The 27,537-nt window shown below is 46.2% G+C and overlaps 1 protein-coding gene and 1 non-coding gene across 2 annotated transcripts in view; both read left to right on the forward strand.

Annotated features, from left to right (window-relative positions):
- Positions 1-27,537, forward strand: part of DACH2 (dachshund family transcription factor 2) — a gene marked incomplete at both ends in the record, with an annotated part of 408,589 nt that overhangs the window by 114,985 nt on the left and 266,067 nt on the right. The window lies entirely within an intron of this gene.
- Positions 5,476-5,547, forward strand: TRNAV-GAC. Its single transcript has one exon. It is a non-coding gene; the product is annotated as a tRNA-Val (tRNA).

A 27,537-nucleotide genomic window follows, 5' to 3' on the forward strand; every position in this document is an offset into this window, starting at 1 on the left:
GGGAAAGGGAGCAGAATTGACCCGAAAACATTGCCTTCTTTCTTAGTTTTTGAATTAGGGGGATCTCCGAATTTAGGAACAGCTTCAGAGTGCAAGTTCTACTTTTTTTTTTTTTTAAAGGCGAGTCCGGTGTTTGTTTGTGGAACATAGGAAGGCATTTAGTGGGCTTGGCACAGCTGCAAAGAGACATCTGTGAAAAGGAGTGCATTGACAGAGATAGCAAGAGCTGGCGTGGAAAGATCCATCCGCTGACTCTGGTAGTAGGACTGTCACCCTTTAGCGGCTAGCATAGGTAGGGCAGGGCACGTGTGCAGACGTGTCACAGCACCATTACCCAGCAAAGCAGCAGAACATAATCTAAGTGATAATTGCCCAGAAGCGCAGCCAGGAGACCAGCCGTGCTGCAAAAGCAAAACAGAGAACCCAAGTAAAAGCCCAAGTGAGCAAGACAGACATTGCCTGATGCCAGTAGGGGAGCAAAAAAGGGTGTCGAGATCAATGTTCCCTCTAAGCTGTGGAGTCCTGTGAGCAAAAATTCTACTTTGTGAGCTACTGGCATTGAAGCTGTGAGCGAGCCATTTGGCTACTGCATCAGTTAGTTTGCTCTGGAGCCCTCCTTCCTGAGCGGAGACAAAAATATGTGAGCTGGAGCCTGGAAAACTGTGAGCTAGCTCAGACTAACTCAGCTTAGAGGGAACACTGGTCGAGATTAATCTCTTGGGACACAGCTCCATATGGAGTAGGCTCTGTTTTGGGTGGGTAGGCATTGACTTGCAAAGTTGGTGGTGGGGTACCTGGGTGAGGGGGTACTTTTGAAGATCTCAACTGACAGGCTGAATCCTAAGAAGGGCAGCCGTCCGGTAAGGTAAAGGTAAAGGTTCCCTTGCTCGAAAGCCAGTCGAATCCGACTCTAGGGTTGCGGTGCTCATCTCCGTTTCAAAGCCGAAGAGCCAGCGCTGTCCGAAGACGTTTCCGTGGTCATGTGGCCGGCATGACTAAACACCAAGGCGGTCGGAACGCTGTTACCTTCCCACCGAAGTGGTCCCTATTTATCTACTTGCAATTTCTTGCTTTCGAACTGCTAGGTTGGCAGGAGCTGGAACTAGAGACAGGAGCTCACCCTGTCTTGCGGCACCCGGGTCTTGAACCGCTGAACTACTGACCTTCCACAGCCTGCAGTTCAGCGTCTTAACCACTTGAGCCACCGCACCGTCCGGTAACTCATGTCAAAAAGGAACACGTGAAGCAGGCTTGCCATTTTCTTGCCGGGGCAGAGGACTCCCTGCCCCCCAGGTTCTGTTTCCTGCCATCGCCCCTGTGGCTGGTGGGAGAAAAATAATGGGAAAATCAGAATCAGAAAAAAGCATGATGCCACTTCTGAGGAAAACATGGAAAGTGACTTGAGTCTGCTCTAGGAATCTCTGGAAATTCTGTGGTTTTTACCATAGAGTTTCTAGCAATTCTTAGAGAGGCGTGATGCCACTTCTGGGTTTCCCCCAGAAGTGATATCATGCTGTTGCCCAGTGGTGCCTTCCCATACCCCTTTCTCCCTGAATGGACTCCTGCTGGTTGCCAGCAGATTGTCACCCCAATGTGAACTGGGCTTGTGTGAATTGCTGCTGTGCTTTCCTAATTGTCTGGGAAAGATGTGAGCAGGATCTGGAAAATTGCTGTTCCATAGGAAATCAAAGGTAAACTCCTTTGTTCTGGGCTGGAGCTGAGCCACTGGAAAGGAATTCCGGGACTTCTCTCTGGCTGAAATGAAACTAAAATTTGTACAGGTGGGGTAGCTGTGTTGGTCTGAAACAGCAGAACAAAGTCTGAGTCCGGTGGCACCTTTAAGACCAACAAAGTTTTATTCTGTGTATAAGCTTTCATGTGCATGCACACTTCTTCAGATACAGTGAAACAGAGTCACCAACCATTGCAGATAGTTAGTGGGTGAAGAGGATGTTGCCACGAAGGGCCAGTTAGAGCTCAGATTGGATTAAGACAATTGGTAAGATGTTCTGTGAATAGCAGCAAACATAATTAAGTGTTACCACTGCAGTAAAAAAAACCCAGCTAGTAGAAGCATTCATTCAGTTGACTTTTCTGATGGCCTCTTCTTGGTGTAAAGCTGGATTTGGGTCCACCTCTCAAGTACGATGCATGCAGTGTTCCCCATAAAATCCTGCCATTTGGACACAGTATTCTCGTTACATAAATTGAAAAGGTTTTATTCACAGTTTTTACCAACTGCTTTAATCCAATCTTAGCTATACTTATTGCTTAGTTACCATACTTCTGCATCTTGACTCCAGTTAGTCCTTCCTGGCAACTAGGGCTGCCAAGCCGCGGTGGGGGATCCGTGCATCTTCACAGGATCCCTGCCGCGGGGGACAGCGATACGCATTGCACCGCCGTCGCCAGGATGTGACGCTACGCGTCGCTCTGGCAACGGGACTCCAAACAGCCCCATTGCTAGAGCGACGCATAGCGTCACATCCTGGTGACGGTGGTGCAACGCGTATCGCTGCCCCCCGCGGCGGGGATCCTGTGAAGACGCACGGATCCCCCGATGCGGCTTGGCAGCCCTACTGGCAACTAATTCCCCCATCTATATGTAACAGTTGGCAAAGCTCAAACTTTGTTTTCTTGCTTCAGACCGACATGGCAACCCACCTGAATAAATCGAAAAGGCTTGGGAGAGCATCTGTGAGACAGAAAATTCATTTAATGGGACTTTCCCCCATTTTATGGAGGCATTGTACTTGGTGCCTGATGAAATGTCTGAAATAGTCCAGTGGGGTAGTTCCTTAACCACTCTCTAATAATGTATCCTCTGAACAGAAATGTCCCAGGTGCATACACTTGCATTTTTGCACCATAGGTGTATCCCATGATTTGATCATCCAAAGTTATGTCAGTCAACACCTGCTTAGAGTGGGTCTCTCACTTCCAAAGCTACTAATATGCCCAAGGTAAGTGAAAAAAGTAGTTGAACAAAAAGTACTGTAAACTAAAACTGCACGTGAGAAAGAGGACAAATGAGAGATGCCATGGGATACATACTCTGGTGATCTATGAAGTCCCAGTGACAATGGAGAGAAATGAAGAGACCTTTTCCAGAGGAAACTCCAAATTGAAAACAGCTTCTTCTCCACACTGACACAGCTGTGCTGGAATACGGATCTAGGTAAAGGAGGAAATGTTGCAATGTTTGTGCATATTCTAGGTCACAGAATAGTTTCCCTTTCTGTTCACTTTTCACATTTGTTTTGGCTGGAATGTGCAGTACAGCTGCACAGGAGTGCAGAAGGAGCTGAATTTTAACCTGTAGCCATTTTGCACAAGGCGTGTGTCATGATCTGGGCTCTGCCACCAGAGGCCTACTAGGCCCAGGGAGCCTGGCTAGCAGTAGGTGAGGCTGGGCCTACAACTCCCAGAAGCCCCTGAGAGGTTTTAGAGCCAAAATTGACCAATAGGAAAAGAGGAGGGCTTGGAATAAAAGATCTGGTGCAGCAGGAAAAGCTGTTCTTCTTCCCAGGGAACAGGGCCAGGAGAGGCTGCTGTGGGGAAGAGACCCTCATCCTGAGGGAAGGGGGAGTAGTCTAGTGCCACTTGGAATAGTGAGCTAGGGAGAGTATATATTTAGACGCGTTAGGGCATTTGATTTCTTTTCACCCACTTACCATTATAATTCTGCACCTTGCTGGTTTGACCTCTTATAAAATAAACTATTTTCATTGTTCACTCTGCCTGGTCCTCACACCTATTATTCGGCCAATTGGGTGGTCAGAAGGTCTTGGGAGGGTGCTCTGGGCCTTCTCAAGGGATCCTAAATCCAGAGTGGTGGCAGCATCAGGTGACACCCCACCTGAGCCATGACAGCGTGTGACACACAAAGAAATACCGTGGTTTCCAAGCAAATTTTGCAACCAAGTCAAGGAATCACTGTTCCCATATCTTCAAGAACTACTTAGTACACAAACCTGAATAGGATTTTTTTGATCTTTCCCACTTCTTCCTGAATTTGAATGTAACATCAGTGCAGCCAGAAAGAATATGTTGTATTGGAAAGAGTTAATTTTCTCTCGTGCCCTTGGTGAAACAATTCTACAGTAAATATTTTAATTAAGTTTTCTTGGAGAACACAAAGGTTCATCGAGACGTGGGTCACATTGACAGCGCTAAACGGCACTGCTCAATTTACGAGCTACCCATGTTTACCCAGGAATGTAAAAATTTCCCTTTCTAAATGGGACAGTCTTATCTTTATTATTCCAGGGCCTCTTCCGTTTACAGTTGTGCTGTAAGCAATGTTTCTGAATCTTATTTCTGGATTCCTAAACAAATGAACAGGCAAAATTAATGCTCTGTGCCAGCAATCTTAACATTTTTATATATTCTGTGATTGAGAGTTAAGTCTTGCTCAACAGCGGGAAAGGGGGGGAGGAGGAAGAAAATTGACGGCTGTACTTTATTTATACAGAATTTATGTGATAACAGAAGGTAAATTGAGCTTCTGGAAATAAACCTTGTTTACAAATCTTTTTTTAAAAAATGGGAGCCAAGCCACGATGACTTGAATTTCAAGTCTTGCTAACATCAAAGAGAGAATCTCTCCTTTTTAATCTAATATCTGTCAAAATGGATGTCTTCATGCATCTTATTTATTTCAGCCTGCAGAACATGAGGCACTGCTAACCGACTCTGACTGCAGCTAGGCTGTTCTAAACTATATTTCCCCCCTTTGTGAATAGGCCGAAGGCCGATGTTTTATTGGCCACAGGAAGTATTCCCCCACCCCTGCAAATACCAAATGATTAAATGTTAATGGCATTATCCTGGTCTGGATGTCCACAGGAAGCGCTGACTTCCACACCTTTCTACAAACTCCAGGTCTTTTGTATTTGCAGTGAACTTTCCAATAAGCCTTGTCGATAGTAATTGGGAAAGCAGCTAATCTTGAGTTTGGGGAGAGAGGCTTGCTTGCTTAGCTAGATAAATGACAGGCCGCGAACGGAACGGCGGATGGGCGGTTGGAGAGCCGTTTCCATGGGCCGATAAAATCACATAAAATAATAAAGTTGGTCCTAGTTGGAACAGAGTGTATAATTTGTATGTTAAAAAATATTGGAAGAATGTTGTAGACCAGACCATCTGTGTTTGTTTCCAGCAACAATTAGCAATTTCTTTCTCTCTCTCCCCCCGCCTCTCAACCATCATGTAAAGAGAAAGCTTAACTAGAAAGGAGAGAGAAGATGGTAGCTTCTCTGAGTGTGTACAGGGTGCCCTTCCCTTGGCATTGGTTTGTTGGGTCAGCACTGGAGAAGGTTTTTTGGAATACTGGAACTGATCCTTAGAAGGGAAGGAACTGATACCCAAACTTTCCTGTTTTCATTTGATTCATTCATCTGATTGTCTTTTTTTGTGTTTGCTAGGACACTTGCATCTGATTCATGTTCTTGTTCTTTGTGGTCACTGTGGCGAGGGGCTGTGGCTCAGTGGTAGAGCATCTGCTTGACATGCAGAAGGTCCCAGGTTCAATCCGTGGCATCTCCAGTTAAAGGATCTGGCAGTAGGTGATGTGAAAGTCCTCTGCCTGAGCCCCGGGAGAGCCGCTGCCAGTCTGAGTAGACAACACTGACCTCGATGGACCAAGGGTCTGATTCAGCATAAGGCAGCTTCATGTGTTCACGTGTGCTAATGAGGGATGGTTTAAGATCACACCGAGGATGGTGAAAGAGACCTGGGAGTCACCCCCAGGCTCTCTCCAGCTTCCATAGAGAGCCAGTTTGGTGTAGTGGTTAAGTGTGTGGACTCTAATCTGGGAGAACCGGGTTTGATTCCCCACTCCTCCACGTGCACCTGCTGATGTGACCTTGGGTCAGTCACAAGCTCTGGCACAGCTGTCCTTGAAAAAGAGCAGTTTCTGTCAGAGCTCTCTCAGCCCCACCCACCTCACAGGGTGTCTGTTGTGGGGAGGGGAAGGGAAAGGAGTTTGTAAGCCGCTCTGAGACTCCAAGTGAAGGGTGGGGTATAAATCCAATCTCTTCTCTCTTCTTCTTCCTAAGAGTGATTGCATTATATTAGACCAGACCTCATTTGCAGTTCAGTGTCAGCCACCATTGTTTGATTCTTTGATCTGGCATATAGAGTTGATAGCTTTACCCAAGGTGCTTAGGAGCTTTTTGGATTTTATTGTTAACAATAATGATGATGATGATGATGATGATGATGATGATGATGATGATGATGATGATGATGATGATGATGATGATGATTATTAATCGCTTTCCCCAGTGGGCTCAAAGCGATGTACAGTTACTCAATATAGACAAGGGACTAACAATGTTTGTAGGGGATAGGGAAGACAACATATATTCATTTTTAATTGCACGCGCCGTCACTGCCCGGTATAGATGTCTTTCTGGCTTGGCTCTGTCGTTTTCCGGCAGGGCTCTTGTTGGCCAGGCTTCAGGACCCGTATGTCAATTGCCACACTGCCACCGCAATATAAATTTCTATGCTCTACTTTATTTTATTTAGATATTTATATCCTGTTTTTCGTCCCACTGGGGACCTAGGGCAGGTTGCAACATTCTCCCTGGCTCACCTTTATCCTTACAGCAACGATCCCCTCAGGTAGATTAGGCTGAGCGTGTGTCTGGCCCAAGGTCACCCACTGATCTTCTGTGGTAGAGTGGTGGAACCTGAATCTGGGATTCCCAGATCCTAGTCTGTGCCAAGCTGGCTGTGCCAATAGACTATGTCGCAGTTTCATTAGGAGTCGCATCGATTTCACCCTGTGTGCCTTCTGCACTGTTTTCGTGAAAAATTATAGGTGCCAAGGGCACAAGTCCTTCCTAACAAAAGTTTTTTAAAAAAAATGTTTGTGTTCGCTGTGTTGGGACTTCAAATTCTCAGAGGCCCAAGACACAAGATGCTCCTCCCAGTGCTTTTCTCCTTTTCTCCAAGTCTTTTCAGACCCGGCAGTCAATTTCCCAGTTTTTCCACCCCTGCCAGATGCTAGCTGGGAGGATATGGAATATGTACTGGGTTAGTGGGTGGGTGCAGGGTGCTCAAGGTATGCTTCTGTATTTTGGCCAGGTGTGTTTGTGGGAAAGGACAGAAGCACCCCGCCCACCTCCACAGATGTATCTTTAGTGCTTCTGTATTTTGGCCAGGTGTGGGAAAGGTCAGAAGCACCCCGCCCACCTCCACAGATGTATCTTTAGAATAGCTAAGTGATGGATCTCAAGGGGAGTGTGTGTGGACTGAATGCTGTTAAATTTCTGCTTGTCATCGCTGAGCATGTTCTCACTGCGGGGTGAGGTGGGGTCCGAAGGCAGCTCATACCTTTTTGTTGACTTTTGGTGTGGTGCCTGCCTTGTACGTGTCTGCTAGGAAACCCTTTCCCTTGAACCCACACAATCTAGAGCGACACCTTTGTTCTCCCAGGGGTGGAAGATAAAGGTGTGAAATTGAACACACATGATGCTGTCTTGTATGGAATTATACCATCAGTCCATCAAGGTCAGTGTTGTCTACTCAGACTGGCAGTGGCTCTCCAAGGTCTCAGGCAGGGGTCTTTCACATCACCTACTGCCTGGCCCTTTTTGTAAACTGGAGATGACGGGGATTGAACCAGGGACCTTCTGCATGCAAAGCAGGTGCTCTTCCGCTGAGTCACAGCCCCTCCCCTAAATTCAGATTGTGTTGGCCAGGAACCAGATTTAAAAATCATCCAGCCCTCTGCTGTCCAGCCGGGAACTACCTGCTCTGGTAAGCTTACCTGCCTCTTCAACTTTACCCCCCTCTGTTGTGGAGTGCTGTCCGCAGGGCAGGTGCCTCCGTGAGAGAGACCAGCACTGTAAACACGACATACCAGTATAGACAGCAAACACTTAACACATGACATATCGATCTAGAGGGGTGTGCCCATAGGAGGAAAGTGGGCACTCCCTTCTAATCAGTGTTTGATTGAACGTGGGGAACACATGACATATAGATCTAGAGGGGAGTGCCTTCTAATCAGTGTTTGATTGAACGTGGGTTCTACACCTATGTGCATCCAATCTGTATGTCAGTAGGTACTATCTCCGTTATTGGGAGTGAAAAGTGGTGTTCCCTGGTCACAGTGAAGGTGTCTCTGTGTCTGAATTTCATATGAACATAATTGGTTATGTACCCATGTTTGGATGGATATATATGGGCAAGTGGAGCAGAGCACACATTTGTGCCAGTGTATACTGGCTGCACACACCCTGGACACACTGACATGCATATGCACAGAGAGTCGGTGTCTTTCATTTTGCTAACCTGGGAGTTCAACACTTCTGAACAGGGAAATCAAGAAAGTGTGTTCCTTTCCCCTTTACATTTCATACCACATATTCCTCGTTGTCCTTATGGGTCACCGTTTTATACTTATTCATAGCAACAACTGTTTTTTCAAATATACTGCTTTTTGCAGCATAATCTAAAGTGGGCCGAAGAGCACTCTGTTGCGAATTTTGTCCTCCCCCACCTCAAACGATGCCCATGGTGTTGCTTCTTTATAAAATTTCCAAATTGGATTCATGTGATCCGTTCAGCTGGTTTGTGAAGTCCCCCTTTCTGCGTCCTCCCTGTCTCCAGCCAGACAATGAAAACAAAGATACAGTAGGATTCATTTTCTCATTATTGATTTCACGCGCCAGCTGCCAGCTGTTTTAGCTTGTTCGTTTATATAACCCTCTGGGCAACTTTTTTTTAAAAAGTACTTTTCTTTGACCATCTGCTAAATGTAGTTGGTTTAATAATTAAAGACTTGCCATCCTTTCCCCCAACAAACATGAGTGTTGCCACTGCAGCTGAAAAATCCACATTTTCCCTTTGTGTTTGCATTTTTCTTTTTAGTCTCTGTCTTTTTTAATGTTCAGGTAGAACATTACCTTTTGGAGGTGAAGAGAGCCTTCAAGAAGGTGTTCTTTGTCAGTTGACCATGTCAGGGATATACTGTTTTTCTGAGAACATAATTAAAACTTCTGGCACTCTTTTTAGAGGCGTTTTGGTTGCCACACGCATTTTCTTTTATGCATTGATCATTTTAGATTTCCTTGTTTCTCTGCGACATCTTCTGTGAGAAACATGTCCTATCGCCCATTGATCTGAATAGTGCACGAAGACATCATATGTGATTTGAGGGAGAAGCTTCTGGTTTTTTTTTTTTTAATGATGCCTTGACAGTGACAGCTACTTCTTCAGTGACGTGCGGATACTTGAGTTCCACCATCTGTTTTGCTTCTGGCTAGGGATACTGGGGCCGGTGATGGCTTCAGAAATGGAGAGGTACAGCAATTCCCTTCAGAGCTTGTCTTTAAAAATGTAGGAGCACAAATACAACACATACATGACCCCCTGGATTTCTGGTGTTTGAACTGGGAATTTCACAGACTGTATTCAGACAAACACATCGTGGTTTGTTTGGTTCGAGCACCATGCTGAGATCCATGATATCCTGATTTAGAAGATGTCTGAATCAGGTGCTTTAACAAACTGTTAAACCACAAACCAGGATTGAAACCATGCATCACTGAATATTGTGCTGACTGGATTTTTCCTGTGTGGACAAGACGACACGGGAAGCACATGATTCCTGTAGTGCTCAACCAGGATTAAAACATTTATAGACCTGCTTTGTAGACAGGAAGCAAACCGCTGTTAGTTAGACTGCCACACACGAACTATAAAGTTGCGCTTGTTTCAAAACCAAGAGGTCTCCAATCTCAGCGTGGTGTATGAGGGAAAGGAGGAGGAGGGTGTTCTCATGACGATTTATGGTTTGATTTCTGAATGCAGCCTTGATTGGAAATTTATCCTGGTGAGTTCCTTAGTGTTGGGTATATACAGGCCTTAGAGTCTCCTTTAGGCCCAGGATGGAAAACAGGTGTATGATATTGGTCTTTTTGATTGGCAGGCAGTGTGAAGTGTGGCTTGGCTGGGTGTTATATTTATACCAGGTCTCTGGCCATCTGCCCCTCTTCTCATATAAATACTGTTGTTTCCTGCGTTTACTAACCACATAAGCCCCATTACACATTCTCCTCCTCCTCCATTTCCTTTGTCAACCCACTCAATCCAATCAGAGCCAGGGCGGTGTAGTGGTTAGTGTGTTGGACTGGGATCTGGGAGAACCAGATTCACATCCCCTCTCTGCCATGAATCTTGCTGAGTGATCTTGGGCCAGCCAGAGGTCATTTCGGGGGGGATCGCGGGGGATCGCAGTTCCCCCGGGTGAGGTACGGGGGCGGGGCACATGACGAAGCCCCGCCCCCTGCTTCCGTCCGCCCCGCTTCCGGCCCTCATTCAGCCAGGAGGAGGCAGGAGAAGAGGGAGGGTAAGTTGCTTCCTCCCTGCCTCTCCCCACCCCTGCCTGCCTGGGGCCAGGGAGGGCCTTCGCGGGGCTTCCTCGCACCCTCATGGGGCTCGCAGTGGAGCTGCAAGGCTGCCGGCGGCGGCCGGGACCGCTGGGGACGGGGTGTGTGGCCTTATGACACACTTCCGGTGATGTCAGGGGGTGTGGCATATGCTAATGAGTTATGCTAATGAGTTCCCCTAGCTCTTTTTCTACTAAACGACCCCTGGGGCCGTACTCCCAGCCTGCTGAGCGGGGTTCTTATGAGGAGATCATGGAGGATGGGGGAATAATGAATGAGCTCCTTGAAGGAAGGGTGGGATAAAAAGATATACTAAATGAATACAGTTTCCTTATTATACAAAAACACAGCTTCAAGAAGATCAATTCCTGGATGCAGAATGAATTTATGAAAAATAAAAAGTATATGCAAATCGTTTGCCATTCCGGTTGATATCCTGATACGGTTGCATTCGGTACAGTGTACGTTTTTAAATGGTATGTACCAACACAAACCTAAAACTGTTAGTAACAAAACAAGAGTGCATGAAATTGTTTCATCATTTGATTTGGTGCAAGTTGTGCAAGTTGTGCTTTGCTCTTTAGTGAACGATTCTTCATTCTTTCCTGCTCTTGGTTCTGAAGGGCAGCCAAACCCCCCCCCCTTCACTATTTCTTTCAGATATATCTCAAACCTGACCTGCCAGATTGCTCTCTTGAGAGGTGAAAAGGGGGTAATCTTCTTTTTTTTGATGTTCTTTTAATCTTTGAATCCTTTTGAGGACTGTCTCTGCTGTAATAATTGTGTGTTGTTTTGTTACAGAACCATTTGTACAACCTCCCATTCACTGCCGCACAATTTATGTTCACAAGGCAGTTCAGATATTTATGTGTGCGATGGTGATCTTAAATTTGTGAGGTGGCGTCGGCATTTTTCTTTGATATGGCTAAATGAGCCTGCAAAAGGAAATGATTGTGTGTGTGTTTTTTAATAAGATGAAAGATACTCATGTTTCCTTTGAGTACTTTATATTTGTTTGCCTAAAAGATCTTCTCATCTTTTATATTTTTGACTTTATATATAAACACAGCTATGTTCCAGACAGCTGTTGCACTTGGGGCCTCTATTACTCCTAAAGTAGATAAGAACAAATGTACTTTCCTCTGCAGCTGACTGCTGTGGTCCATAGCAGTGGCTGTAGCCATTACCATTTCCTTTCTGCAGTGAGTTCAGGATGGCTGTCATGATGTCCTCTCATCCATATTTACCTCACTGCAACCCCATGAGGTAGGCTAAAATGAAAGAAAGAGACTGTCCCAAGGTCACACCAGTAAGTCTCGTGAACGCACTCCCCCCTTTTCCTAGTCCCACAATGTAATCCAATACTCCCTCTAAGCTGTGGAGTTTTGTGAGCAAAAATTCTACTTTGCGAGCTACTGGCATTTGCGTTGTGAGCAAGTGATTTGGCTGTTACATAAATTAGTTTGCTCTGAAGCTATCCTTCCTGAGCTAGGACAAAAATCTGTGAGCCGGAGGCTAAAAAACTGTGAGCTAGCTCACACTAACTCACTTTAGAGGGAACACTGAATGTAACCCTATCATAATGCTGGTTCCCCAACATGTTGGCTTGGCCACTGCCATGTACTTTCCATGTCATAGCTAGGGTTGCTAGCAATGCTCCCTCTAAGGTGTGGAGTCTTGTGAGCACAAATTCTACTTTGTGAGCTACCAGCATTAAAGTTGTGAGCGACCGATTTGGCTACTGTATATATTAGTTTGCTCTGGAGCCATCCTCCCTGAGCTAAGAAAAATATGTGTGAGCTGGAGGCTAAAAAACTGTGAGCTAGCTCACACTAACTCAGCTTAGAGGGAACACTGGTTGCTAGGTCCTCTCTGCCCACCAGTGGGGGATGGGATGGGTAGGGTTTCCAGTTCCTGGTTGGGAAACTCTTGGAGATTTGGGGGTGGAGTCTCGGGGGGGACAGGAACCTCAGTGGGGTACAATGCCATAGAGTCGTCCCTCCAAAGCCTCCATTTTCTCCAGGGGAACTCATCTTTGGAGTCTGGAGATGAGCTGTAATTCTGGGGAATCCCCAGGTCCCACCTGGAGGCTGGCATCCCTAGTCATAACTGGTTTAGAGATAAGGGCAGAAGGTTGACATGAGACCTGTTCTGGGAAAGGCTGAGAAACTGGAGAACTCCTGTTAGCTAAATGGAGAATTTGTTGAATGCTCTGTGTTGAAAAATGTTGCGTCTGAGGCCTAGTTCTTACTGAGGTGGTCTAGGATGTATGACTTCACACGGGGGCTCAGCTGATGAAGAAAAAGATTCCCCACATGTAGAAAAATAGTCACTTTATGATATCCAGTTTTCTGTAGGGAGGAAGATTAAAAAAATGTCGGGCCTTCAGTCTGAAGTGATAGAAGCTAGACACAGGTTTATCACCTCAATGAGAACCAGGCCTGGGTTGACAAGGAGTGATATGAAGGCTTTCCCCAATATGGCACTCTTGCTCTCTTTACATTTTGTTTGGTTTTGTTGTGTTTGTTGAAAAAAATTGATTGTTATTTTTTAAAGGAGTGATATGAAAGCTTTGATTTCACACATTCATGTGATCATAGGAACCTGCTTTATAAGGAGTCAGTCTATTGGTTCATCTTGCTTACTATTGTCTGCTCTGACTGGCTGGGCCTTCCAAGGCCATGAGCAGAGAAAGGCCTGCGTGTTTGCCCTTTATATCCTGTTTAGAGGCGGGGTACCTCTGATTGCTGGATGCTGAGCAGAAGCTGCCGTGCCTCTGTCATAAACTTCCTGTGCGTATCTACTGGGAGGAATGGGCTACTTGTTGCACTTTCTTTTTTTTATTCCATGATTTGTGTTGCTGATGGTCTGGAGGTGATTGTCTGAATGGGTAAGCCACTAAAGTTACACAGCTGCATCTTCTCAGAGATTTTCCACGCCCACCAAATTGGGAGTGCTGAAAATGAAAAAAAAGAAAAATGATGTGCCACTCTAAACCAGTGTTAGCCTGCATACCTGAAAAATCTTACTGTATTTTAAGTCCCATTAACTGAAATCATGGCTTGTCAAGGTGTTTCCATATTGTCTAGACCAGGGTGTCAAACATGCGGCCTGGGGGCCGGATGAGGCCCCCGGAGGGCTTCTATCAGGCCCGCGGTGGAACTGGCTGTCTCCTGCTTCTTCTTCCAGTTCTGCTGCTGCTGCATCATCGTAGGTTTGCAGCTTACAAATACACACTTGAACAGCATACTCAAGATTGCAACAGCACAGACATTTTGATGCAGTAATTCAGAGCAAGAGGTGTCAGTTATCAGACACTGTTAAATAAAGAAAATATTGCAAGAGAGCTAATGTTTTAAGCATTTTTTTATTTTAAGTACCCTTTTGTGACTGTGTCCTTTATAAAGTTTATATCTCCACTACCTGGCATTACCTTTTATGACACACATGGCCCGGCCCAGCAAGGTCTCATTTACGTCAGATCCGGCCCTCATAACAGATCAGTTCGACACCCCTGGCCTAAACTATCCGACTGGATGGGCCTTTGGCATGGCTAACTTTGAGTGAGACAAGGCAGTGGACTCTAGGGAATTGGGGTGGGTGGCAGCTTATGAGAGTTCAGGAAGCACCATTGGGCATGCACAGTTTTCTGCACTGTCATTAAAGATGCCTGGAGAAGGAGTAGGGGAGAAACACTCACTGCTCTGGCCTGTGGGCAGGGGCAGTGAGAGGTGACAGAGACCTAGTGAGAGGTGACTAGGGTTGCCAAGTCGGGTGTTGCGCCGCAGCGGGGGACTCCCGGCTGGCGTCTGGAGAGAGCACGCCGCACGCACATCACCCGGAAGTGACGTGACAACACCGGGCACGCTGGGGGGGCCCCACAACCATCTGAGGGAAAACCATAGAGTTTTCCCTCGGATGACCGTGGCCCTGCCCCCAGCGTGGCCGTCGTGGTCGCGTCACTTCTGGGTGACGCGCACGTCGGAGTGGGGCTCCCCCCGGGGCCCGATCCACCGCTGGCGGGGAACGGGCCTCTGGGGCGGGGGTTTCCCCGCCCCCTGGGGGGACTTGGCAAGCCTAGAGGTGACAGAGGGCGAGTTGGGTATCGAGACGCAGCTGAGGGCAGCAGCTTCAGGTAGCAGCCCTTGTTGAGTCACTCCTGGGCTTTGGACGGATCCTGTAAAATGGTTCAGATGGCGGGAAACCACTGAGAATCCCTCCTTCAGTGGCTTCAGCATCCTAACTTGGTGTTTGTGAGGGAAAATTAAGAGATTGTTCTTGAGTGTCTGAAGGGTTATGAGAAGAGTCAAATCTCTTAGGTAGGTTTCATCCAGGGTCGTGGTCTTTTTTATGCTTTCAGAAACATCTTGAGGTTTGTCTGAATAATTTGTTTGGTTAACGTGCTTCGAGGCATACAAATACAAATACAATACCTTTATTGGCATAAGAGATAAAATACAACGGGCAGCGAGGCATACTTGAAAATGCATTTGAATGTGGACGTTAATGAACGAAAATGTGAATATAATTCTCCGTAACTTTTTTAGGAGTGAAAGAACAGCTTGTCTGTCCTCATATCCATCTGGCTACCTGCCAACTTCTGCAAAAGGTCTTTAAAGATACCTGCCTGTAAGATTTTTTTTTTTAATGTAGGATGAAATTATGCATAATCACCTGTCTTTTTACGCTGGGTGACCACCTGTCTAGTTTTACTCAGGCCAAGATGAGAAGGTCACTGATAGCATCTTTTAAGGTTTCTCTTAAATGGCTGCTCTGCTGGGTCTTAAAGGCAATTCGGCCTCAGAGCGTGAAATTCCTTTTAAAATATATATGTCCTTTTGAGGGAGTGGAGCGAAAGGGTTTTTAAAAATATATATATATTGCATTTTTTTAATAATCCTATGCGATATAATAGTGAACAGAGGTCCTTGCACTCCCTGCTTGTTCTCTTTATTTCATTTGCACCCTGCCTTTCTCCCCAATGGGGGCCCAAATGGCTTACTTAATTCTCTCCTCCATTTTATCCTCACAACAACCCTGTGAGGTAAGTTAGGATGAGAGAGTGTGACTGGCCCCAGGTCACCCAGCAGGCGTTCATGGCAGAGTGTGGATTTGGACCTTGGTCTTCCAGATCCTAGTCCAGGGCCCTGACCATTATACCAGTTGGCTGTACTGTGCTGCAGGGTAGCACAATGATGGTGCATGAATGGAACTATGCTTCACTCAAGAGGCTCTGCATAGGATTCAGGTCTCAGGAACACACTCCTCTGCCAAAAATACATGTTTGTTGGAGTTCGGGGATATTTATTTGTTCCATTTTTATTCCGCTGATCTTCCAAGGAGCTCACAGTGATGTGCATCCCGTCCCCCATTTTATACTCACCACAACAGCCCTGTGAGGTAGTTTGAGTGAGAATGACCCTGAGATCACCAGTGAGCTTTGTAGAAGAGTTCAGATTAGTATCTGGATCTCTTGGGTCATATTCTGACACTCAGGTCATAATCTCACACTGGATTTTACTGGAATAATATACAATGGTGGTTCTGTTTTGAAGTATCGGTAAATCTGGGAGTACTTAATAGATGACTGTTCTTAGGAAGACTCCTTCTGATTCGTATTGAGAGCACTTCCCTGTCAGTAATAGATGCTGGAACATCTCTATGCAAACTTTCTTCTGTGGTATAATGTTGCCGTGGGATAAATGGTTCTTTCTTTTAAACACGAAGAGATGAATTTGCTGGGAAATGAGCAAAAAAGAGTATTCTTGCCAGAATGCTATATGCGTAATACAGATTTACAGTAGATTACCCAAAATAAATCACTATGAAGGACAGTGGAAGATTTGCATACTTGATAGATTAGCTCATGTTGTATCAGAGCCACCATACTGTCGCAGTTCACCAAAGTATTTATGTTAGTTCTGCACTTTTTGTGTCCCCTTGCTGGGTAGCAACGTGGAGAAAACTCTCAGGACACTGGAATTGCTGTGACAAAATCAAATAAAATGTCACTGTGTACAATCCAGAGCTCTTTGCACCTGGAACTTCATGCAATCTAACCCCCGTGACAAGTGGCTCTCTGTGTATGGTGGGGGTGTACATGGTGCTGGTGCCAACTTTGAAACAACCAAGGGAGTCCCTTCTTGCGAGAAAGGTTGATTCAGTCAGCAGAGGAGAACATGTTTACTGCTTACTCCTAAGTATGCTTACTCCAGGGATGTTCAGGTTCTCCTAGCACTGTGCCTTTGTTGTTCTTTCACATCTTCTTCCCTTCTACTTTACCCGTGCTCACTTACGCATTGTGGAAATACTGCAACAAAACTGTTTTGATGTGAGCCGACATACCCAGGTTGCTTTTTTGGGGTGTTCTGCCAGTGCACATGAGTGAAGGTTAGCAAGCACGTGGGACCCGCATACCTCACCGACTGACTTTTCCTGTGTGAAACCAACCACCGTTTTAGGGCTTCACAAAAATCTGCTTCCGATGGTTCTGTCCCTTTGTCTGGTTCAGTTCTCCCTGCTAAGATCATTTTGCTTTAGTGCTAATGCACCCATGTTTGGAATAAGGTCCATTTTGTCACCCTACTTCATATCCTTCTTCTAAGCCTGCACAAATACCTTGGTTTTGGAGGACATTAGAGCAGTGACAGTATGACTGATGGGTGTATTTAGCTGTGGAAATTGAGAGTTGATCTTTTGTGGTGGTGCTGCTTAGTTGCTGTTTTAATTGTTCTGATTAGTCTTATACCGAACATGTTTTGTAACCTGCTTCGAACTTTGGAAACGCATAAGGCTAGGCATCGAAAGAGGTGATATGTACCTCTGCCTCGGGGGGGAGGGGAGGTACAATGTGGAGGTTTGCCTTTTTTCAGTATTGGGAGGTAAAAACAGCTCCATGAGAAAGGGTGCAAGAAAAAGGAGAAGTTGACACCCCCTTTCTCCAGAATCATGGCTGATGGAGGACTCCATGGCTGCTTTTTAGGGTCAAAAAGCATCGACAGGTGTACCAGCATCAATTCCAGTTTGAACCTAAGAGTTTATCTAAACATTGGATTGGATCCCACACAGTATTTCCTTGGGAGCAAGGACTTCTTCCCAAGAAACTTGATTCCTTGCCCCCCCCCCAACAGCTCAAAATGCTCCCAGACATCCCATTCATTGGAGTCCCCTCTCCTTCAAGACCAGGGTTTTTAGGCGTCACTATGTGGAGGGTGTTTAACAGAGGAAGAAGGAATTGGGATTCTACCCCTTCAGCCTTACAGGATCTGTATGGAGACACTGAGTCCTGTTTCTGAATATGCTCTTGTGTTAAAACCCCCCCCCCCACTTGCCTAGAGTACAGTGGCACCTCAGCAAGCAAGGTCTAACATAGCCTGATGTGCTAGTTTAACTACTTGCACTAAGCTGCACTTGTGAGATCTGAGTTCAGATTCTGGTACTGTCTCAGAGATCACTAGATGACCTTAGGCCAGTCATTCTCTCTGTCTGCATCTCAGGGTTATCGTAAGGATGATGATGAAGAAGAAGAGTCGGTTTTTATACCCCACTTCTCTATACCTGAAGGAGTCTCAAAGCGGCTTCCAATCACCTTCCCTTCCTCTCCCCACAGCAGGCGTCTTGTGAGGTAGGTGGGGCTGACAGAGTTCTGAGAGAACTGTGACTGGCCCACATTCACCCAGCAGGCTTCATTTGGAGGAGTGGGGAATCGAGCCTGGTTCTTCAGATTAGAATCCACCACTCTTAACCACTCCACCATGCTGGTAAGGAAAGCAGACCTATGTAATACATTCTTGGAAGAAGAGCCAGGAGAAAACTACAAGTTAAACAGGGGCCCTGGTCACACGGGAGGAATTGCCCCGCGGAACAGATGGATTGAGGGTGGATTAAACCGGCGCGATCAGATGCCAACATCTGGCAAGCGTCGCGCACCCGCCTCCAACCCGTCCCTTCCGGCTGAAGATGCGGAGTAACACCCCCCCCCTTGCAAAACACTACTATCTACTGCAAAATCCACTGCACAGGCGGCCGTGTGATCGCCGACGTGCCCGTCTCCCGCAGCAATGCGAGGCCCCCTGCCGAACTGCGCAGGCACACACATACGCAGCTGACTCGCCTTGCTCTCCTGTCCATGGCTTTCCCCTCGCATCTGATCACGCTGGGGAGCATATGCGCAGCGGCTTGGGGGATCTGCCTGATCTCGCTGCCGTGGTTCTCTTTTGCTGCTGCTCTAAAAAGCCGCACTTCGAGGGCAGCAGCGGTCAATTGGGCAATAGCGTGTCCATCATGTATTTTTCCAGATGGTTAAAAAAACAACAACAATGAAATGCCAGAACATCGTCTTGAAGATAATACCGCACTCTGCATCTGACGAAGAAAGCTGTGTTTCTCGAAAGCTTATGCTACAATAAAGTTTGTTAGTCTTAAAGGTGCTACTGGGCTTTTTACTATTTTGCAGCAACATGGCTAACTCCTCTGGATCTATGACCACACTCTTAGATATGCATGTTGTTTAGGGAGCAGAGATTGAAAGGGGTGTAACTCTGAAACTGTAATTGCTGAAGACCACTGTAGCAACTCACACTACCAAAATTCTAATAAAGAATCCCAAATGGTAAAAATAGGTCCAGTGAGGCCTGGGAGAAGAATAGGGACCATTCCAGGGAAATGGGGGCACTTGGGAGTGCATGAAATTGCAGTGCATACCTCCTTTTGTTCATTTCTTTCCTCTTATTGGATCAAGGCTACAGCAACAAGAGAGAATTTATGAATTTAACACACTTCCTTGCAATTAAGGGTCATTGATTTCACTGGGACTTCCATCCAAGTAAGTACGCTTAGGAGGGCAGCAACGGTCAATTAGGCAATAGCGTGTCCGTCATGTATTTTTCCAGATGGGTAAAAAAAACCCGCAATGAAATGCCAGAATATCGTCTTGAAGATAACATCGCACTCTGCATCTGACGAAGAAAGCTGTGTTTCTCGAAAACTTATGCTACAGTAAAGTTTGTTAGTCTTAAAGGTGCTACTGGGCTTTTTACTGTTTTGCAGCAACATGGCTAACTCCTCTGGATCTATGACCACACTCTTAGATATGCATGTTGTTTAGGGAGCAGAGATTGAAAGGGGTGTAACTGGGAAATACAAGCTCACTTATGGCAATGGAGAGAGAGAGCGAGAGAGAGAGAGCGCATTACTTCTTTTGTGGCAGAGATTATTTTTTTTAAAAAAGAACTTATAATTATCATTAGGGGAAAATTAACCCAAGCAGACATCCAAGAGTCATCCCCGTCTGACTTCAGCCTGTTCTATCAGAGAGCAGCAGATCTGAGTGATTTATTTATTTATTTATTTGCATTTATATCCCGCCCTCCCCGCATGCGGGCTCAGGGCGGCTTACAAGACATAGGTGTAATACAACAACACAGTTACACAATTAAGACACACAGTGCAATAAAATACAGTTAAAACAATTTAAAACAATTAATTACAGTGGGCAACTCCCAAAAATCCTGTTTTGGTGTCCTGTTCTGATGACCAAAGTGAGAAGAATTTGCAGTAATTAAAACAACTTGCGCAGGCTGCACTGAAAGAGGGAAATGAGTGTGAATGTTACTCAGGAGGCAATGGGAAATAATATCATAAAAATACAGGTGGTGGGTAAACTGTGTGTCCATGCAGCCTGAAGGCATTTTATATGGCTTCTCAGATGCTCAGATTTCATTAACAAAAAGGGCAACTTTTTTAGCCTCTACAGTTGCAGAGATTGCAAACATACTAAAAGTTGGGAAGGAAGGGCATCGATACACTACCAAAGCAATAAACATGCATGATTTTCCATAAGGAACAAACACACTGCATAATTCGCAGGTGAGGGGACCTGCCTAGATTTGGGGACCTGGACTATTTCAATTCTTGTAGAGGCGCTGGAGAAAAAGAGGAAAAATTGTCCCTCTCTTTAATCTTTCATTATTGAATGCCTTCTCTACTAACAGCATCTCTTCCATGTTCTGAAATCAGATGTTCCACTCCTCTGTTCAGTCTACTGGTGTATGTAGCTAAGACAATGAATTTTGTCTTGATTTGCTGGCTTTCCCCTTTGCCCCTGAAGCCCTGTGGCATGTGCAGAGCACTTGAAGGGAAAAGTTGCTGCCTTTGAGACAAACCAGCTGGCAAAGTAGTGAAACTTTCCCTCTCCAGGTTATCTGTGAAGGGAAGGAGGTGTAGCTCTTCATGCTGGTTTTTCGTAGAAAGTTATAGCAGCCGCCAACCCTTCTTGTTTCCTTAGTGATGGCAAGCACAGGTAATACATGGACTTGAACTGGGCGGCCCAGGCGGCCTGATCTGGTCAGTTTTTGGATGGTAAGCAGGGTCGGCCCTGGCTAGTACTTGGAAGGGAGGCCACCAAGGAAGTCCAGGGTTTCTTCGCGGAGGCAGGCAGTGGCAAACCATCTCTGAATGTCTCTTGCCTTGGAAGTCCTATGCAGACGCCATAAGTCAATGTGTCAGAAGGTAACACCCACCACTCAGGCTCCACTGGACTGTTTTGGAGTGCGAGCTATTGGGGGGGGGAACGTGCAGATCTGTCCTCACAGAGGAGGGAGAGCTTGTACCTGAAGGCGGGCCGGGGGGGGGGCACTCTGCAACTTACCTGGCTGCTTCTTGTTCCTCATGGCCTGACTGAGGGCTGCTGGGAGCAGGGAGCAGGGCTTGTTGCATGGGCCTGCCCCCTGAGTTCCTTACTGCCGGAGCTCCGCTCCTGTGTGCTCCTGCAGGAAATGACCCCTGCTTTCAACCCTGCTAGGGAGTTCCGCAACCAGAGTTACTCAGGAGGAATTTTGGCACCTGCTAGAATGTAGTTGCAAGTGACAAATGGAGCAAGCTGCTGATTTATCGGCTTGTTGGGAATTGTAACTGTGCATTTTAAAAAAATCTTTTATGCACTCGTGATTTTTAGGTTGCCGTTTGGACTGAGTCAACACCCCCCCCTCAATGGAAAGCTGGGAATGAATATTCGATAAATAAGTTGTTACCCACAAAGATTACGACAGCCCTCTGAAATCCCTAACCAAAACAGCTGGTTGACCTTTCTAGTCAAGCATAAGAGCTGTGTGTTCGTTAAATGTAATAGCTTGAGTAACAAGACAACATTTTAGTGAGAAATGTTCCCACTTCAACCCATTTGAGATCAAGGTGATAGCATCAGTGTTGGCCTCAGGTGCACGAACCTCTCTAAAGGACTGAAATTGCAAATGTTGTGGTTTTCTTCTCTTGTTCCTCTCCCGTGTTTCCCTTTTGGGAAAAGAAAGAAGGAAGAACAGAGAAGACAGGACTTGCCTGGAGCATTTTTCGAACTGTAAGCGGCTGCACAGTGAAGATGACACTCTCTGTGTCCTTTCATAAAAGGAAAATTTGTCAGGGTTTCTTCCTCCCTCTGCTTCTTGCTTCAACACAGATGCCAGTCACGGGCCTTTGAGAGAACTTTCTGGACGATGAAATGACTTTGCAAGCGCTGCTACAGGGGGAAATGCTCTTGTACATGTGTAACAGATAAAAGTGATTAGTTTAAAGAGTACGTGAGGGCTTGCGTTGTGCAGAGGTGCAGCTGAATGTTCAAATCATGTCTCTCTTTTTTTAAAAAATAATAATCATCTAGTGGCTGTTACAACCGAATCTTTATTGTGTATTTCCTGTCTGTCCTAGAAAATCAAGTGGCTGTTATAAACAACTCTTTCTAGTACATTTCCTGTCTGCCTCAAAACATTAGGAGAAGACGATTGTGCTTGGATTTGCTGTAATTTATTACATCTGTCCTCCATTTGTTACCCTCATGTGAGCTGGAGTTTTGTGAAAACAGTCTCCAAGAAAGCAGGGTAGTCCGTGTGGCCACCCAGGGACTGGTGTATAAAACCAAGCCAGTAAATGGTACAGTGAGTTTGTTTAGCAACAAACACACGAATATACAAAATGTATACTTTAGGCTTTTAATTTAGCTCTGCCTTGTTTCACAGAGCGTAAATCCCCGTTTTTCTGTTCCGCTGATGAGGTGGTGTGGAGAAAGTTGATAGAATCCCACCCCCCTCTCTGCTCGATGAAACTGATTGGCAGTATATTCAGGGCCGACAAAAAAGAAATCCTTTGCATAGATGCAACCTATGGAATTTGCGGTCACAGTGTGTAGTGGTTAGAGTGTGGGTCTAGGATTTGGGGGACCCGGCTTCAAACCCGCATACCGCCATGGAAGCTTCCTGGGGGACGTTGGGCCAGTCACCGCCTTTCAGCCTAATTTGCTTGCAGGGTTGTTGTGAGGATGAGACGGCAGAAGAGGAAGGCTGTGCATACTACCTTGAAGTGAAGAAGGGTAGATTAAAACTGTAGCAGATAAATAAGCAGCGGTGGTCCTCACTAGGATGGGCCTCTTTCAAGAGGGGGTTTAGGCAAATTTGCATCAAACAGATCCATCAATAACTATTAGCAAGGATAATTGAATAGAACCTCGATCTTCCGAGGCAATGTACCTCTGAATACTAAGCTGCTGAGAAGAAGAGCTATTTCCTGTATTCACTACTTGTGGGTTTCCTTTGGGCATCAGGATTTTTGTCTGATCTAGCAAAGTTCTTTTAAAAATTCAATAATGCAACTTTGCATGGACCAAAATAGGAAAAAAACCTCTGTAAAGTCCGGCCGGGATTTTTGTCTTGGCGTTAAAGCCTGTGGTTGAGGACAGCGAGGGTTTCCATCTTGCCTGGCACTCCGTTTCTTCCTCCCCGTTGGGGTGGGTGGGTAACTGTATAACTGATAATATTTAGTGCCGTCTGAAACTGTTTTGAAATTGTCTTAAACTGTTTTGTTTCAACTGTTTGATTTTTGAATTTAGTTTATGTTGCTGTTCACTGCCTGGAGCCTTGTGTGTACAGGGGAGGGAGGTCTAAAAATCTAATTTAATAAATAGTAATGAGAAGCGGGATCAGCATGTGTTGTAATCCGTCCTTATGCTGGGTCATGTGCTTCTTCTTCTGACTACCATAATGTTGGAGCTCCTTGTCATGATACACAGCTATGGCCTGGGCAGCTGTATGTGCTCACCCAGTTTCTGTGATGGCTTCTCTTTATAAGAGGGAACAGTAATGCAAGTTGGGACTCCTTGTTCCACGTTGTATGAAATACATATTGAAGGGGGCACGCCCCGCGCTTCTCTGTCCCAAGAAGAAGATGGTCTGCTGGCTGAGCCTGAACATTGGCATACTGGTTCGTTTGGATATATTTTTGTGGAAGCCCATGAAAGAAATGGAAAAGTCTTGTGCTTGGGTCACCCATGAGCGCCTTATGATCTCTCTCCTTCTACACAGTTCCTCATCTAGTCCAAAACACAGAAGCCATAGGAAAGTTGGAAATTTTAGATTGGGAGTGATCAGAGTAGGGTTAGTCACGAATGGCTTGGGTTTCCTGAGAAGGAGGGGGCTGCCCTTCCTAGGCCCCGTTCACACGGAGAAGTTGCCACGCTGAAGACACAGATGATAGGTGGATTTTCCGGGCGCGATCACACCGCAACATCTGGGAAGCGTAGTGCACCCGTGGCTAACCCGTGGCTTGTTGCCGAAGATGCAGAGTAAAAAATCACCACACACGATGTACTAGTTTCCGGAAAATGCAGGGCAAGGGCGGGTGTCTGACTGCGTTTCTGCTGGAAACCCGTGGCATCCGGCGCGCGCCCATGTCCCGTTGCAAACCGGATGTTTGTTTTTTTAAAGTCTCCACAGGATGCGCACAAATGATCATGTGCATGCGCAAACTTCAGTGAAACAAACAAACAAACCACTGTTTGCCACGGAAGCGGCGCGATTGCTGGTGTGATTGCGCCGTGCCCTTTCTTTGCTGCGCTGCAGACTAGCCGTGTGATCGGCACCTAATGGCCTAACCACGGGACCTCGACAGGACGTCTGATCAGGCTGCCGGGCGTTACTTTGTTCCGGGGCAAACAGCCATGCTTCCCCCCCGCATTTTCCGGCCTGTGTAACCGGGGCTCCAAAAAACCAAAAACCCCGGGTTGGCTTTGAGGTAGGTATATTTGTGGCCACTGCTCCCCTCCCCGGGACCACTACCAGCCATTACTATGGCAGCTCCAGTGAGCTTTGGCTTTGCGTAGACTCCAGTTCTGAAGGGACGTTTTGGGTGAGCACGCACATCATTTACCGGTTTGGGGAACTGATATGCCACCTCTCTGGGGAGCTGCTGGAGGCAGCTCCCAAAGGAAAGCAATGCAATAAAATCACAAAAGCTATAAGCCAGAGGCATAAAAAGAGCATAAAGCCACGTCTAGCGGCTTACAGTCATATTCATAAAGGAGACCTCAGGCTAAAAGCAGACCATAAAAACCGCCAGAATATGGAACCCCTCAGTTAAAAGCCTAGGTGAAAAGAAGTGTTTCGCCTGGTGCCCAAAGGAGAGTAAAGTAGGCACCAAGCAGGTGGGAATGGCATTCCAGGAGTGAGTTGCCACCACTGAAAAGAAGAGCCGTCTGTTTACCACCCCCTTCACCTCAGCAGTCTGGCCCACGGACAGTAGGGCTTGAGAAGAGAATCTTAGAAACATGAAAACTGTCTTGCTGAATCCCCCCCCAAATCAAGCTAGTCCAGCATTCTGTTTTTAGCAGCAAATGGCCAAATGGCACTCTGAATTCTGTAGCAAGGTATGGGATCGATAGCCTTTTGTTTCTAGTTTGTCAGATATTCAGAACTATACTGTCTGTATGTTAGATTCATGTAGCTCTCTCCTAGCTACATAAGACCTGTCATTTATGAATGCATGAAGCTGCCTTGTATTACATCAGCCCCTTGGTCTGTCAAGGTCAGTCTTGGCTCCTCTGACTGACAGCAGCTCTCCAAGGTCTCAGGGAGAGGTCTTGCTCATCACTTGCTACCTGATCCTTGTAACTGGAGATACTGGGGATTGAACCTGGGACCTTCTGCATGCAAAGCAAGTACTCTACCACTGAGCCACAGCCTTGACCCTAAACATAAGGTTGTCTAATCCCCTTTCAAAGCCATTTCAGTTAGTGGCTGTCACCACATTTTATGGTAGTGAATTCCATGAATGAATTATACATTGCAGGAAGAAAGCTAAATCTATGCACACGGCAGGGGTATATTAGAATGGGGTGGTAGACTATTTTAGACTGCAAGTTGTGGAAGGGAGCACGCCCCCCCCCCCCGCAAGCAGAAAACTGGCATAGACAAAGAAGAAGAAGAGATTGGATTTATACCCTGCCCTTCACTACCCTAACCTAAACAGCATGATAAAAAGTAGAGACATTACCCTGCCAACAAAAGTCCGCATGGTCAAAGCAATGGTATTCCCAGTAGTCATGTATGGCTGCGAGAGTTGGACTATAACGAAGGCCGAGCGCCGAAGAATAGATTCTTTTGAACTATGGTGCTGGAGAAGACTCTTGAGAGTTCCTTGGACTGCAAGAAGATCAAATCAGTCAATCCTAAAAGAAATCAACCCTGACTGTTCCCTGGAAGGCCGGATAATGAAACTGAAGCTCAAATACTTTGGCCACCAAATGAGAAGGGAGCACTCACTGGAGAAGACCCTGATGCTGGGAAAGACTGAAGGTCAAAGAAGACGGGGACGGCAAAGGATGAGATGGTTAGGCAGTGTCATAGATGCAACGAACATGAAATTGAGCCAACTTCAGAGGACAACGGAAGACAGGAGGGCCTGGCGGGAGCTGGTCCATGGGGTCGCGAAGAGTCGGACTCGACTGTGCGACTGAACAACAACAAAGGAGTCTCAGAGTGGTTTACAATCTCCTTTCCCTTCCCCTCCCCACAACAGACACCCTGTGAGGTAGGTGGGGATGAGAGAGCTCTTAGGAAAACTGCTCGTAAGAAAACAGGTCCGGAACAACTTGTAACTGACCCAAGGTCATACCAGCAGCTCCGTGTGGAGGAGTGGGGAAATAAAACCCAGGTCTCCCAGATTAGAGTCCACGCGCCTAACCACTGCTCCAAACAGGCTCTCCCTGAACTGGGCCACACCCTTTTTTCTCTGCTATATTAGCTTTATCCCAGTAGAGGCAATGGGAAGCCTCTAAAAAGGATATCCCCCAAGTGCGTCTTGGAAGTATTGCAGTTCACTGCCATGGATAAGCCATATTCTTTGCAAATGCATGAGTCTGCTTTATGCCGAACCAGACCCTTGACCTGTCAGGGTCAGTGTGTCTACTCTGACTGGCAGCGGCTTTCAAGTGCCTCAGGCTGAGGTCTTTCCTATTACCTGCTCTCTGATCCTTTTAACTGAAGGTGCTGGGATATGAACCTGGAACCTTCTGCATGCAAAGCAGATCTGAGAACTGTATCACCTCATTCTGCATTTCTGCGGCCTGTGTAGGCCAGGCTGAAGTGGTGTCTCATCACTTGACTCCTTTGCATCTGATGACCTGCAGTGGAGTGCTTGAACTGCTTTTGCCGGGGAAGCTTTTCATTAAAGCTGGCGAGGACGTTCTGCCTCCTGCGTTTGATCCATGGTGGTTCGTTCACACATTTAAGCCAGACTCAGGTGATTGTGATGCGCATGTGAACCCGTTCTCCATTTCCAAGCATGAACTGGCAGAACAGATTTCCAGTCACTCTTGAGGATTACCGACAGTTGCTGCTGCTTCTTCTTTTGGGTTTAATTTTTTAAATCCCCTCTTGATAAGCAAGAGCACTGAGTGTTTCCATGACATACACGACGTCTTAAGTCTTAATCACTTTGCCCTTTCTGTTGCATTCCAGATGTGCGCGGATGAGAGCACGGGAATGTTATCAGAAGCATTTCTTAATAAGAAAGTAACCCAAGTCGTTAGCATAACAGAAGTAGAGTTGATGTGAGTGCCAGGGAGGATAAAACGAGAGCCTGTTATCTTCAATTTATTTTATAAGGGTCTTTTCCAGCAATCGGAGACCTTTGCTTGTTTGCCTGTCCTGCCACGGACCTCGATGCTTAATCCTGCTGTACCATTGTCCTTCTGACATCCGATTGGCCTTTCCATCAGCATCAATCCGACAGCATGTTTGTCTAGAAAGGAAACAATTAAATTCCAATCTCTCTTGAAAAATCCCTACTTCTCAAAGAAAAACATACTTAG

This window comes from Gekko japonicus, unplaced genomic scaffold (assembly GCF_001447785.1).
Source record: "Gekko japonicus isolate JY-2015 unplaced genomic scaffold, Gekko_japonicus_V1.1 scaffold585, whole genome shotgun sequence".
NCBI classification, from domain to species: Eukaryota; Metazoa; Chordata; class Lepidosauria; order Squamata; family Gekkonidae; genus Gekko; species Gekko japonicus.